Here is a 15,463-nt window from a genome sequence, read left to right as displayed (position 1 = left end):
TCCTATAATTTTTTTCAAGTAACAAGTACTGTAGCAGAAGCATCCTCAAGAAACAAAGGGCACAGTGATCTAGCTAATAGTGTTGTGGTGACCTTTGAGACACCGACTAGTCCGTCAAGCACCATCTGTGATATGTACAGCATAGTTAAGACAAGGATTATTAACTGGCCTAGAAACTGAAGAGCCATTTCATTCTTAAAAAGAATATGAACTGAATTCACTGAACTTGTACAGCTTCTGCTTCTGAGTGCCGCCAGTTATGAAAACCTTCTACTTCACAGGATAGGATCCAAGGACTATGTTGAATATATGGCACCTCTCAACTTAAATTCATCCTGAGTTTTGGAAAACTAAAATCAAAGCAGCACTGTACCACAAATCACCTTTACTATCAGCAAGACCACCTCTGCCGCTGACAGAGATCATAGGTACAGTAAAGTTCCTAGAAAACACAGGACTACTGCCTAATGGAAATTAAAGACATGCATTAAAAAAGGCTTAGCTTTCCCTAAAAATATTAGTTCTACTTGGCATAGGATATGCATTACCAGCATCCTGATTCAGCATCCTCAGATTTTAATCATGCAACCCCCTTCACATTGCTGTATGAGAGTAGAAATGACAGCAAATAATGGGTCAGAAGAACTACTTGCTGCTAAACTGGAAAGCTCCTTTCCTTACTGCCTACAGTAAAACAGCCCATTAAGAGTTGCTTTTTGATTAAAAACAAGTAAGTAATTTCAACTATGGCAAAGTGACATGTTTTAACTTGACATTTTGTTAAAGGATGAGTACCCTGCAAAGCTCATAAAAGAGTGAAGAGATTCAGTGGAACATTAAGATTTACTATATATACTCAATGCCACTGTCACTTCTGTGCAAAACACGTCAACCCGGAAATATCTGACTCAACAGCCCTAAGGTTATTTAGAATAGAAAGTGAGATTTTCACATGCTTCACTTTGATGCCATGAGAGCAGCTGCATTAAGTTCTCTCAGTGGTTTTCAAAACCCAAATAAAATGCTTGCTCTGTGTTTTAAAAGTTACTGTGCAAATGTGTGCCACCCACCCAGTCTGCAATAGCTTACATTCACCATTTTCAGAAAAGATAAACACAGCAGAGAAGGAAATGATAATATAAAAACAGCTTGGCACGTGAAATGAGGAAAAGCATTGTAGACTTATCTGGCAAGACAAAGCACACAAATGTTATTTTGTGAAATTAATAGCATCTGAAATTATACTCCCATCCCAGTACTCTTCCCCCAACCTCATGCCCAAATTAAAGGTATTTTATCTAATTCCCAGTTCAGAGGTTGCTGAAAGTGGTAAGTCACAGCTGTGTTGACACTGAACTTCTTGAACACAGAATACCAACGTCACACTGACACATTTTGCAGATGCTTCGTTACAAGCAGCACCAGACACTTGATTTGAAATACCTAACCTAGCTGTAAAACAAACTGTTAATCTCCAGCCTCTTCTCCAGTTAAACTCTTCTTTAGAGTTCTGGAAACACACCAACACCTTACTATGTTTATGCTAAACTTATCTGCATTTTGATTGGAATTTGACAGTGACCAGTGGTTCAACTTAATGGTACCTCTGACACTGCTGAGAACAGGCCCCACTTACTCATCGTTTTAACTAGATGCTCTCTTTTTGTTCCCACAGAAATCTATAACATAGTGACCTTCAGTTTAAAATACAAACTAATTAACTATCCTTTCTGTTGAAAAATGTTGGTATACGGTTGATATCTGACTTGCCTGGAGAACTTCAATTATGAACAGACAGTTTTCCTTGCAACACAATAGACAAAGCACTGGATGTCAAATTCTGCACACAGCTAAATAATGCTTCTTTATAGCAGACATCAGTATTTGCTTTGTCACACTTTGTTTCAGAAAATTGTATTCTCAAAGCACTCTTCTTCAGTCAACAAAATTACAACGACCTGTGTAGGTGAGTATACTATAATTGACTAGAATGGAAATTACAGCACTGCTGCAACATCTGCACAATAACTTCACTTCTGAAGACTGCAAGCATTTCATCCAGTTCCTGATAAGCCATTTAAAATCTGTGCTGGAGCTAGAAGCATTGGCTTCAACAACTTGCAAAAACGAATGACAAAATTTTGTACTTTAATCATAAGTTTAATAATTATAGCAACGTCTGAGGTTTTACCTTCACAGACACTTTCTAGAATACAGCTGTGTAAGATGACAATGCTGACTTCTGCCTCATGTTCTGAGTAGTTTTATGATAGTCAATGACTATCATATGTAGAACTTACTGCACAGCTCTAGCAGCACTATGTTTCTTACAGAGCTGACCAGCAGCCATATTTCACCCCAATTAGGAAGCAGGGACCATGTTTCTCCTAACCGTATTACAATAAGCCAACTCAAAAGCCTACACTGCAATTCAGCTAGCATTTTTAAAATCTTTACTTTGTTTTTTTAAATATTTTAAACTATGGGGTTTTGTACGCTCTTGGGGCCAGGGATGCCTACATTTCTAGATGGCAATTTCCGTATCTACATTATGGTAGTAGAAGAAAAAATATCCTGAATTCCAGCCTAGAGAACACAATGGATAAGAGCAATATATGTATTAAAAAAATAGAACATATTTTATTTGGTACCATGGAACCAGTGACAGTTTTCCAGTTTTTTACAGTGAGTCTCAGAAAGCATAAACGGTTTAACAATGGATATTATTCATAATTCAAAATGAGAGTCCTCATCAATCAATTACATACTTAAAAATATAAAGAGAAGCTATGTACACTAGATGATACCTGAAATGATTACAGATAATACTGCAAAAATCCATTCAGAGTAGGTAAAGTAAGATACAGGTATTTTTAAAGATGAAATTATTTGGAACTCAGATCATTTTAAGGACTGCAGAGTTAGCTTCAAGGGAAATACTTTTCAAATGGACTACTACTATGATTTTCTATAGATATGTCCAGACTCTGTATTATGGTGGTTGCATAGATACATTATTCATGTACTTGATTCATTAAAAAATTATTTACAAGGATGCTGTATTATTGTAATGTGGAGTTTTTGCATGGAGGCTGGGGTGCATTATGACTTTAATTCAAAGGAGGAAGAGAAAGGATTACAGGATTCATAAAAAGCATGTAGACGAGATTCAGACTGGCACACAGTGTGTGATAAAAATCAAATATGGAACATAATGGGACATATGGAAACATATCTTTTGTGCAGGGAAGGATGAATCACAAGTTCACAGCTGGAATTTATGTGGATCCTTATTTAGTGGAGCATCTGTAGCCACTGTTTAGCTACATTCCCACATCAACAACAAAACGGTGCCACAGAAGAGAACACATGCATCAAGCTCCAGCTGGTATCTGCGCCCACCACTCCTTTCTTTTCCCTGAAGCCACATTTAGTCAGTTTTCTTTTTACAGTTTGTGGGTGCATAAACATGCATATGCAAGTCAATGGATAGAATCAAAATGCCACACCTGACCACTGCTGAATTCTGGAAGGGATGGGGATGTGGTATAGAAGAGATAGGTTCAGAAAAAACCCAGTCATTTAAAATCAGTCTCATGTCTATAGCTTTACTTTATGCATTTTACATATTTACGTACTTCATGTACGTTACATGTTAGAAAAGTTCTATTTCAGTTTGGTATCATCGAAAAAGGGTTTTAAAAATGCAAATTGAAAAAATCATAGAAAACATGATTTATATAGGTCTATTTGGAGAAAACCAAATTTCAACTTCATAATTATAAAACTGCATATACATTGAATTGCTTTAACAGTTTCAGACCTGACTTTTAGCTTCCCAACATTAGCGAAAAGCAAAATAAGAATGTGGACAAAGACATCATTTCATGTCTAAGCAACTTTCATGCAAAAGATACATAAATACCAACTAAAGATGTTTAAAGTGGGATTAGTTTTGTTTTGGGGATTTGTGATGTTGTTTTACTTTTAAAGATCATTGCTGACTATGCTATGAGTTAAATAATTTCCTTCCACTGCCTTCTGAAAGATTTCCATAATGAAGATATAGATTAATGAAACATACATTTTTATGCAAGAATAAAATTGTATTTTAAAGTAAAAATACACCCAGCACTGAGTTATCAGAGGATTATTTTGTTTAAACAGCTAGCATATACCACACAGTCTTTCTTAAATGTGTAATTAAAATTTTGAAGAACCTAGATTTTAACGGTCATACTTCTACAAATACTGCATAATTTGAAACTAGTATACAATGCTCTAAAATTTGGGGAAGGAATTAGAGCATTACTTCTACAATTATTTCTTCACTTAACATGTATTTTAGATGTGCTCCATCACGGAACAAGCAAAACACAAATTCCCTCTTCCTGAGGAAAGACTGTAGGAAAAGCCCCCAGACCAGTTCTGTGATTATAGACTATATTTGTATTGATTCCAGTGAGACCAGGACTACACACTTAAAATAAAAATTTTCTAGTGTTGTACAGTATTCTTTTTCCACAGAAACCTTTTCAGCAGAAGAGTCTGAGATACGTTGGTTTTGACCTGTGATCGTGTACTGATAGGCTGACTACCTCCAACAAGCTTTCACAATGAAAAAAAATAGATATTCTTCTAAATAAATTGTCAGGTAAGTCTAATGATATAGGAAAATTCACTAACTGTTTTTACTGTTGTCTGAACATTTTCCCATGTTTTTGGTTGTGTTCTGAAACCCAGCTTTTACTTCTCTCCTTAGACAATCAGATTGAGAAGCCACTAATGAAACTACCCTCATTAACAAGAAAATACAACCGTACGTATGTACTTCAATTTTTCCTCAATTTTTAAGGAAAAGAAAACAAAAAATGCCATTTACAGTAAGTGCTATGCCAAAACTGCAGGGGTAACATTTTCCTTGGAATGAAAATTCACTTATCATGAGGGAGATTCTACATTTGTCAAGTTCTAGTAATAACTTATCTTTGAATTGCTAAATACTAATTTAATATTACAGCTTATGCAACCAATTTTTCTTTTAATATTTAAGGGAAGACAGTGTCTTCAGAATGCTCTATTAAAAGGTAAAAAAAAAATACATGCTTTCAAGTGAATTAAAATGTTTCAGTTGTCTTTCTCATTTATCCCTGCAGAGAAAAATCAACATCTCAGTAGATTCCAGAGCAATATTTCAGGAGGTCTTGCAAAATAGTGTAATAATATTCTATTTAGATTACTTTGTCTTTTGTGTTTAACATGATTTTGTATTCTAGGAAAGAGACAAGCAAAGTAGGAGGAAACTGGAAATTACACATGGCACAAGACAGTCAGCCATATATATTTCTTAATGTAAAACAGTGTTTACTATTCAGCTATCACTATTCTAGTAAAAATCCAGCATTTTTTTTAAAGTAGAACAATGATAAGAAAATGTAATAAGTAAAATCTATGATAATGAGATCCCATGTCAGACAGAGAGATGCCATACCTTATTTCTATACATGAACAAAAACATATATGGTGAGCTCAGGTTTTTTTTTCTAGCAGAAATGAAGTGATTGATAGCCTCCAGGATAAAATTTATTTTCCTTTAACAATCTGATCATTCTTTCTCATTCCCGCTCTCTCTTCCCCCCCCGCCCTGAATTGAACTTTAGCATTGCATTAACAATGGACTGGTGGATAGGAGGATCTATTAAAATGAGTAACTCACTGCGTAAGGTACTTTTCTGGCAGTATGCTCCATCTGCATGAAGCCAATGTTTTGGTGTGCTGTCTGCTGCTGTAACCAGTTCTCTCCCAGATATCAATGAAGCTGTGCATACATTTTATTTTTTTATGCAAATTATGGCTTTGGAGAGGTCATGCCTCAACACCATTGAATTAATAAGCAGCCAATCTGTGATATAAAGAACATATTTATAATCATCAATCACCTCTCAGATTATTACATTGTTTGCAGAACATTACAAAAACCGTTAAGTATCAGGCATTTCTTCATGGCATTCTGCATAAAGATGCAGCAAAGCATATGAATAAATCTATTTTGGGGGAAGCTTGTACAGAGAGTACTTTTCCTGCTATCTTTAAGAACACCAGCAGTTAAAGAGTGAGCTGTTTCATAAAACTGTTTGTACACCGATGTTTGAGTTATACTTGAGGGACATGGTAATTTAGAAAAGAGATTTTTGTTTAAGGTTTTGAATACTAAAAAAACCCACCCCAAACCCTGATAAAACTCCATAAATAAATTATATTATATTTAATCTTGAACCACAAATAGAATCCTTACAATTTGTAGCACAAATCATAAAGTTCTTATACAGCTGTTACGTTTTTCCTGGTTTAGAAACAGTAAGCCAGAAGTTGTTTTTGCTTTTCATGCCTGCTTTCCACAACCCCTTCTTCTGTGCATTCTAATTTAAAAGAAAAACTAATATTAGATAAAGCAACACATAATTTGACAGCCTACCAGTTAAATTCTGACAGGGTCAATAAAATGAGAGCTTGCAGGAGTCCCAGATGAGGAACACTTTCATGAATGCCTCCATTGTGTAAACTCTCCGTATATCCTGCCTGCAAATGACAGTCATATGCCACCAGCTGCAGGAGGCATTCCAGCAATGTCAACTGCTGTGGGGCATTAAGGCAGGGTAGATGAGTTGGTACTTCTTTATATTTTTCCCTGGCTAGAGCGAGGCCTGTCACGCTTAACTCATTTAAGTGTTATTTTTCTAAAGACTATGATGTTTATTTAGAAATGTAAGAAAATATATAATTAAAACCTTCCTAATGGAGCTCCTCATTTTAATAGTAGATTTATTATATAAAGCCAGCTGGAAGTAATTATTTTTTTCCTTGCACACTCTTCATTAGTTTGTACCTCCCTCCTCCCCAAGACATCTATTTCAGATGTTCTTATCAAATTTATGTATTTTAAAAAGTAAACTGTTCAGGGAAAAAACACCCACTAAAAGTTATGGTAGGAAATGTGAAAACCCCAATGTCCACTACTGAGAAATACAGCTGCGGCCACTTCTGAGGAGACTATTTTCTTATAATGAACTCCATTTTACAGATTGCCATAAAATTTAAGTTTTAGAGAATATGTGCTAGAAAAAAAAAAAAATACTCGGCACATTTTTAATGAAGAACTAAGTCTGGACACAGTGATACAGGTCTGTGGTATTAATTGTTTTTAAATAACTCACTGATGTCCAAGCTGATTATTTTTTGTCTACTAAGTCTGTGTAGGAAAAAAAAGTGTTCAAGCATTCTGTGAGTTTAATTTTCCCATTTTTCTTGATATTTATTTTGTCAAATAAACACAAAGCTCATATTTGAGATATAGGAATACAAATATACTGAGGGCTCCTTTTTAAATATTAGCAATGCCTTGGTTAAGAAATTGTACAAAGCAGAGATCAAACTGAGATGCTTTTCAGCACCTTCCATGTGATAAGCCAGGGCATCACACATTTTTATCATGCTCTTGCATACAGACGCACTGAAATACAAATCACTGAACTCAGCACCTACATTCAGCCATCCTTGGAAGGGATGTTTCTCCTTTCTGCCCCTCATCTATTCCTGTAGTCCCTTATAATCAAGATTGTTTTAATTATTCAATTATTACCAAGAAGAGTTTTTCTTTTAATACATGTTCAGATATATATTCAGAGAAAAAAAAAAACCAACTGTAGGGAAAGAAAAATGAGGAAAGGCATAAATAAATAAAGGATATCAATAATGATCTATCATAAAATGACATTTTGCCGTTGTACTTCCGCAGGAGCTGTAACATCTCACAAGACATCCCTCTGAAAGCAGCAATAAAACTGCAGTACAGTACACAAGGTCTTGTATTCTGTGCAGGCAAAGGGCAATGAATATGCTAAAAAGAATCAATCTGCATAAAAAGCTCTGACAATAACATCTTCAGGTTGGTTTGGGTTTTTATATTTTTTTTTATTAATGAGAAAACAAAAAAGATAGAACACTTTGGGAAGTCAAATTTTTATGTGAACTAGAATAATTCCTTTCAAAATACTACTTTATTGATTAAATTATCTTTTTCCTACTGTGTTGCTACTTTTCCTATGGAAAAGTTGGCAGTTCCAGTTAGCAAGGAGTCTGGTAAACACTTCTCTTCCAATTTAGTTTCATGTTGAATTACACTGCCCGAATTTCATTTTGAGAATTCTGGTTCAAAAAATTCAAACCTTCAGAGGCAAACTGGAAGCAACCATAATTTTGCACTGGCTTCCAGGGTAACCCACAAAAAACTGAGCTTTCAGTAACTTACTTACACATAAAATCATACACAGGCCCATAATGTCTAAAAGCTCAGACTTGACCAGAGACATTAACAGAGAATCTGGTTTGATTTCTGGATTGTGAGAAAACAGGAAGCCAGGTTTACATTTCTTTAAGAAAGTGCAATGCCTAACCTTTTTTTTTTTTTTTAAATTATGTTCATCTCCTTAGCGTCTAAATAATAGAAAAGACTAAAATACACAAGAGCAACTTCTTTACCACTGCAGAATCTTGTCTTGCAAAATACCTGCACATTTAGCTTCATAAAAGTTACACACATACAGAAGGCTTACAGAATTGAGCTCCCAGTTACAGCTCACTCTGAAGGCTAATACACTGCTATCTGTAATTCTGTGCCTAAACTATATGCTGTCCTTGATGCATGACAGGGCCTCCAATGACATGAATGGAAAACACATGCTCAGATCATGGTGAGGATATGATCCTTTATATTCTATTTTCCTCTCACTGGTACACACCAAATGTTGAATTGTTCCTATGAAAAGAACTACACTGTATGATATTTTCATTCAAACTGCTCAAAGGCAGAAGTATTGCATTTTAAAGTTATCGATCTTTAAGAAATACACTATGGGACACATGGAAAAAATACACAGGCAGAGAATTGGGTAATCTATCTCCTTCCCTGGAATTCTGGTTAAATAAAGTTTAAAAAGAACCACCACAAATAGACAAATTGTGTTCCTCAGGTTTGTCTCACTGTTCCCCAAGTTGTTAAAAATTACTGAGAAAAAGAAAAAGAATTAAAGCTTTTTTCAACATTAGTCACAGTAGGTATCACAAAAAACCAGAGACATTTACCATGCCACTCAATTTCTTCTAGAAGGGGCATATTCCAAAATGCACAGGTAGGCAGACTGCAGCACCGCTCTCTACTGATGTGTTTGTGTTGTGGTCCATTTCCAAATAAACATCATCTCAAGTATCACAGTAAGTTTACCTGCCAGTGACAGTACATTTCAGCTTTAATAACAGCCCCAGGGTAAATTTTCTCACTTTCCATAAAGCTTCTTAAAGTATCACTTATTATTCACTTTATAAGAAAAGCTTGCTGACTTCTGTGTTGTGCATGGGAGGGAATGGCAGGATCATAATCGTGTCATTTCCTCTTCTGAACTCCCATGCTCTGTAAGTGGCAGATGACACTCTCTTCTCTCCTTTGCACAAGTCCACAGATACGCATCATCAGTAGAGGATGGGGATGCAATGGCTTCCCGAGAGAGTCAGAATAGCATCAATGGTACGTTGTTGGCAAGTTCACACTGATCAAAGCAATTCTGAGATGCTCACCCTCCCGCCCCGCAAAAGACATGGCCTCTCTATGACAAAATGCTGTGTGACACAGCCGTACAAGTGGTACTATTTTCTTTGTCAGTGAAGGAAAATAATTTAGAAAACAGTTGTCAAGTATTGCAGTAAGGGAAAGAAGGCATCAGGGCATTACTATAATGAGTGGGGTAAGCAGTAACAAAGCAACAGATGCCAGTCCATAGGCTGATGTACAGTCTCTTATTGTGGACATTTGTTACACAGACTGATGTTAAGCTACAGAATGCATTTTGCCTCATTGAAAAGCTGTATATAAATACATAGACTTTCATTTAATAAAACTGCTGTTTAAGTTTACCCCTTTCTATAAGAAGGCTGGGCAAAAAATAAAATCCCTTTAATTACAGTTTATCTAGATGCTGAAATTTTATCATTATGCTCTCTTAATTATAGTAAAAAGCTGCATTAGTGATTCTCTTTCTGAACTAAAAGATTAAGAGACAGCAACAATGGAATTCTCCCTTTCTCCCTCTTCTCTGTTTCAGCCTTCTCTTTCCTGAGCCAGTATGATTCATCACCTCCTGGGTATACTAGGAGCCCCAAGTTTGGAAATTCTTCTAAACTGTTAAGAACCATTAGTTTACAAGGCAAATCCTTTTACAAAAGCACATGCACTATTGTTTGAGAAAAATAACTGAGCAAAGACAGCTATACACAGCATATGTTTTGAGCATTTCTGGAAAAAAAAGTAAAAGCTCTTTAAAGCTTTTGTTTCTGATCGTACTTTATGACGGCAGTTCAGTGAACAGAGTGTTCCTCTGCAATCAGCACAGTGTCACAACGACCTGGCAAATGCGAATGCTTTCACTATCACTACAGTCCCTGCAATCTTGCCTCAGCTGTGACCCATTCACTTTTGCCCCAACTTCACTAAGATGCCTTACTCAGCATCTAATTAGTTAGGGAAGATTTGCCTTGGCTCTTAACACTGACATGAGAGCAGGCGACTCTGCTGCTGTTATATACCAAATCTGTTCTGTCACTACATTAATCAAATCCCCATAAAACTATACATGAATAAGTAACTACTAAAATACAAAGTTGAAAAATAGAAAATAGAAAAAAACTATACATTTTTAAATGTTAAACACTAGTGCTTATTGCACAATATATTTGAGCATGTGCTTTAATATATGTTTCAATGCTTCATGCATATTTTACAGTTTTGTGCATAAATATCTCAAAGTTAAGCAAAGATCTGACAGTGTTCTTAGCACATCATCAACTAAAATATACAATGGCACAAATATGTTCAAACATTGTGTGTATATATGTGCGAGATTAATATGTATAGCGAGGAACGGGAAACATTATGCTATGTTTTAGCGCTCCTGCAAATACTGAACACAGTAAGAGAAGCTATTGAGAGGGGTTTTTTTTATTTTTAATCATGTATCATGCACATAGCCATGTATCTGTAACTGCATGTACTTGTATGTCTAGTGCTATATGCCATACAAAACATCCTGTGCTTTTGTCACATAGAATATTTTCTAATGCCTCTATTCTGAGGCGCATCAGAAGCAGCACAAAATTCTCAATGCAAATATTTTTAATTTGCTAAAGGGACATGAATCATTACAGGTCTAAACTATGCTTTACCAAACTACCCAGCAAAATTAAAGCAAGTGTCTGAAATGAGACAATGTAACCTGATAAAGCTTCTGAATTCATACTAGCACATGAACTTATTCATGAACAACAACAAAAAAACCACCTGGGGTCAGTTCATCTTTAAAATGGTGTGATAAAAATATATATATTAAATAAAATTATTATGTTTGCTGACACTTACTGACAAAGGTGATTGTTAACTACCGTAAACTACAAAATGCATTTTACCATTGTTAATCTTCCTCCCAAAATGTTCATAATAAATCAAGGTATGGAATTATATAGCCTGTTGTTGAATTAAGTTTGAACTCTTTTTGCACGTACACCTATATTAAAAGAATAGTTATATGCTACAGTAAAACAGTTAAATACTTAATAAATGTTAAAATTGCATACAACCTCTATGGCCAGCAACCCAGGAGCATTTAAAAAGCTTTCACCTTCAATCCAATAGACATTACACTACGCTCCTATTTTTAAGTACGGGTTCAATAAACAGTTTATGTGCCTATGTCTACATCAATGTTAGGAACTATCAGATTGAAGAATACAAGTGCAGCTCAAAACAGGCAGTGCACATTGTATACAGTTTAATATTTCTAGCAATATTAATGCATACCCCACATATTTTAAGTATTATTTAGTTTTCCTTGGAATAAGCATGCATTTATGCAAGGAAAAAAAAGTTGAATTTACTGTACCATATCTCTCATGAACAGACGCGTCTATATTAATATACATCACTGATTTAATTTTTAGTTTTCTTGGCTTCCCGCTCACCTATCTAGAAGTGATTTCTCTGGTGATAACTAACACATCATGCTAATGAGAGAATCTAATGTACAATAGAGAAATGTCACTACTAATAATATTTGCATGAAGTTAAATAAAGCAACTGTAAGAGAATGTCAGACAGTTGTTCTTTAATAAGATACAGTTACACAATGAAATTATGTTGTTAATTTTGTTACATCATTGAGTGAATCCTAAATTACTATATAATGACGCACAGATCCATTTATAATTCTGATATACTGCTTTTTCACTCTCACATTGAAAAAAACGTCTGGAAAGGCTATTACCTTTTTATCTGAAACGGATTAAACATGCTTCTTTCTTAACAAAAAGGTACATGGCTCTGGCATTTTGTGTCACTGTGGGTTACAGCCATTTCTCTTACGGTCTCATTTCTGAAATGACTTAAAAGTATTTTAGAACATTACAGCCCTTAAGGTAACTGGATGAAGAAAAATGACATTTCTTATTCTGACAAATGCACAAAACATTTATGAAAGCAGACAATCACAAAAGCCTGCTTTTTTTAATCAATCAAATCCAGACCTTCTTTTCTGTTGTTAACAACTCCTTGCCAGAACTAGAATGGGCAGTGGGTGCCCTGGACTTAACCAGATGAGCATGGAAGAGAAGCCAAGGGTTTCTGCTCATTCTCGACCTGTCACTGATCAAAGTGACCCAAAGAAGCACTCCTTTTTAAAAGTTAAGATTTATGCCCTCTGAGGTTATCAGACATTCTTCTGTATACAGAATGGGATGACCCCTTTCAAGTGAATCACACACTTTTACATGGACAAAAGGTGCATAGGCAAAACAATGCAGTCAAGTGGCCATGTCATAAACTCCTCACAGGTAATTTAGGAGACTATTCCTCTTATCCTCTCACCCCACAAAAATCTAAATTTGCTCTGGAATGTGGAGATGCCATTTTCTTGCGCTCCCATTCTCTAAGAAAATAATCCAAAAATAAATGCCATCATACTTGCTATTAATAGCCCAAATCTGTACAATCAATCCTAATTTTTCTAAGACACATACAGTTCTTTGTCATAATGAAGTAGGTTTTCCTTTTATTCCGAGAAAAGTTATTCATTCCTACAGTATGCAAATAGCAGTGCAGTATGAGCTGAGAGGTAAGAGGAGGGAGGGATTGCAAGGTTTTGTTTTGTTCTAAATCATTCTTCTTGCCATGCTTCAGTCTTTGTACTAAAAACCTGCTTGAGATTAAGTTACAACTCCAAGGAAAAGTGATGGGGCTTGGGATTTGTTTGCTTCTAAAAAACATGTGCAAAGCCAGCATTATACTTAGAAATTTAAAAAAGAAATGTCTCTAGAATTACTATGTATAGCTGGAAAAGTTTCATTAAACAGTTCTTTCAAACCATGCCAAACTTTGCTTGCAAGTTATGTACATTTCATAACTTCATGTTATTTGTACTCCTGAAAACAATTTTTCTTAAAGCATAGGAAAAATTTGAAAAATACTTACATTTCCAGCAGATGGATTGAAAATACTTAACTAACAAGTGGATTAAAATAGGTAACAGAAAACAATATTCAAAATTTTAGTGATTTAGAAAGAAACATTGGCACTTAGACACAAATTTGCAGCTGCACTTGCACACAGTCTGTGCTTATAGTCTGTGCAAGCTAGCAAGTTGTAAGAGCCTTAACAAATCAGAAATATAAGACAAAATGTTATCCTTAAAGAGGAGAGAAATGTGCTTAGCAAAATAACTTACCCTCCTCTTAAAAGCATGATGAAAGCATATTTGGACTGAGTATGTTTAGCACATGATAAACAAACAAACAAAATATGACAAGGAGATTAACACAGTATGTGAATGTGTTAAGTACAGACTTTTAAGAAGTAAATCTGTTCAAAATTACCACCTTTGCAGTGCTACTGTGTGTGTATTCCAATGGAAGGATACACAGTGATGCCGCATCTACTACACATTTAGTCATTTAGTACATTACTTCTCTCCTTCTGTACAGAATACAACATGACCATGCATGTTCAATAATGTACAAAATCCAGTTAATACTCAAGAATTAGCACATTTAAAATATTATTTAAAAAAGAAAACAAAACCCCAACAGCCTAGCTTACATGCATAAATGTTTGGCTTAGTCTAATGAGCTAGTGGTCTCAAATTATTTGACCCCCTTACACATTGTGATGCTCTTTTATTTAGTTTTGTTTCCTTTCTTTGTCAGTTTTTAACATTTTCTAGTATTCCAGAGACCACAGAGGCTGAATCTGTTGAAAAAGGTCTAATACTGAACAGGCAATCTAATACTATCTATGAGGTTCAATCGTCATTTATCAATTGATCGTTATCTGGATCTAGTTATGTTAACTCTTTTGTGGCTGAAATGGAAAGAACATTTTCTCCACCCCAAAAATTTAATCTCACTTCTTACTAAAAGAATACAGCAGGTAATTTGAATAACTGCTTTCTATGCTATTGCTCAATACCAATATAACCAAATAGTTATGTATCACTGACATGCATACAGCTGATAAGGCTTGTAAGCAGTGCAGTGGCAGTTCACACTTCCTAGTGCCAAGCAATGTTTTTGAAATGTGCATCTCTACCAGGAAATGAACTTTTTTACTTTCAAGAATGGGAATTGAACAGAGTTGCTTATTTGCCTTATGTTGATTATATTCTATACCAGTGTACTGTATCAGCAGTAATCAGGGTCCCTCTACAGGATATATCACAATATTCCTTATTCAAATGCCTTCATTCTGTCCTGAGCTGTACTGTTTAAACTGTTGTCCATAGACAACCGCTATTGGTTATTAACTATCTGCTTTGGAGTTTTTCTTGGCTTTAAAGTTTTGGGTTTTTTTTTTTAATTAAATTACCATTTTATGGCCAGTATTCAAACATGCTTTGTTACTGTAAACTATAAAAAACCTAATTACTTTCCCTCTCTTTTCTTACAGGACAACGCCTCTCAGGTAAATGAGTTCATTCATCTTATGTCCAACATTAAATAAAAAAATCTAAGATTAATACACAAATCATTTACTAACTCCTCTTTTGGCTAACACAGTATTTCAATTATTATCAGTCAGTGCCAGACCATAAATGGAAACTAGTTTTCAGAAAGGCAAAACGTCCCCTGGTAGGGAGTCACCCTGTTAAAAACCTCCAGGTTGAACTTCCCTCCCCTGCTTGAGCCCCGTCCAAGCTGAAAGTTTCTCCCTCTCTTTTTTTTTTTCTCCCCCCCTTCTTTTTTTTTCCTTTCCCCCCTTCTCCTTCATCCAGAAGAGCCAAGCAATTGTGCAAGATTAGCTATAACACACAGGGCGCGTATCACCAAGCGCATGGTACAGAGACACTGGCTCCTGTGATTAATTATCAGTTAT

General features: G+C 35.3%; 1 protein-coding gene across 1 annotated transcript in view; it reads right to left on the bottom strand.

The window, feature by feature from the left end:
* Nucleotides 1-15,463, bottom strand: part of BNC2 (basonuclin 2) — a 235,276-nt gene that overhangs the window by 218,889 nt on the left and 924 nt on the right. The gene's annotated exons all lie outside the window — the stretch shown is intronic.

The sequence above is a fragment of the Haliaeetus leucocephalus genome, unplaced genomic scaffold, assembly GCF_000737465.1.
Source record: "Haliaeetus leucocephalus isolate CR32 unplaced genomic scaffold, Haliaeetus_leucocephalus-4.0 Scaffold154, whole genome shotgun sequence".
Classification (NCBI taxonomy): Eukaryota; Metazoa; Chordata; class Aves; order Accipitriformes; family Accipitridae; genus Haliaeetus; species Haliaeetus leucocephalus.
This window is presented reverse-complemented; position numbering and strand designations above follow the sequence as displayed.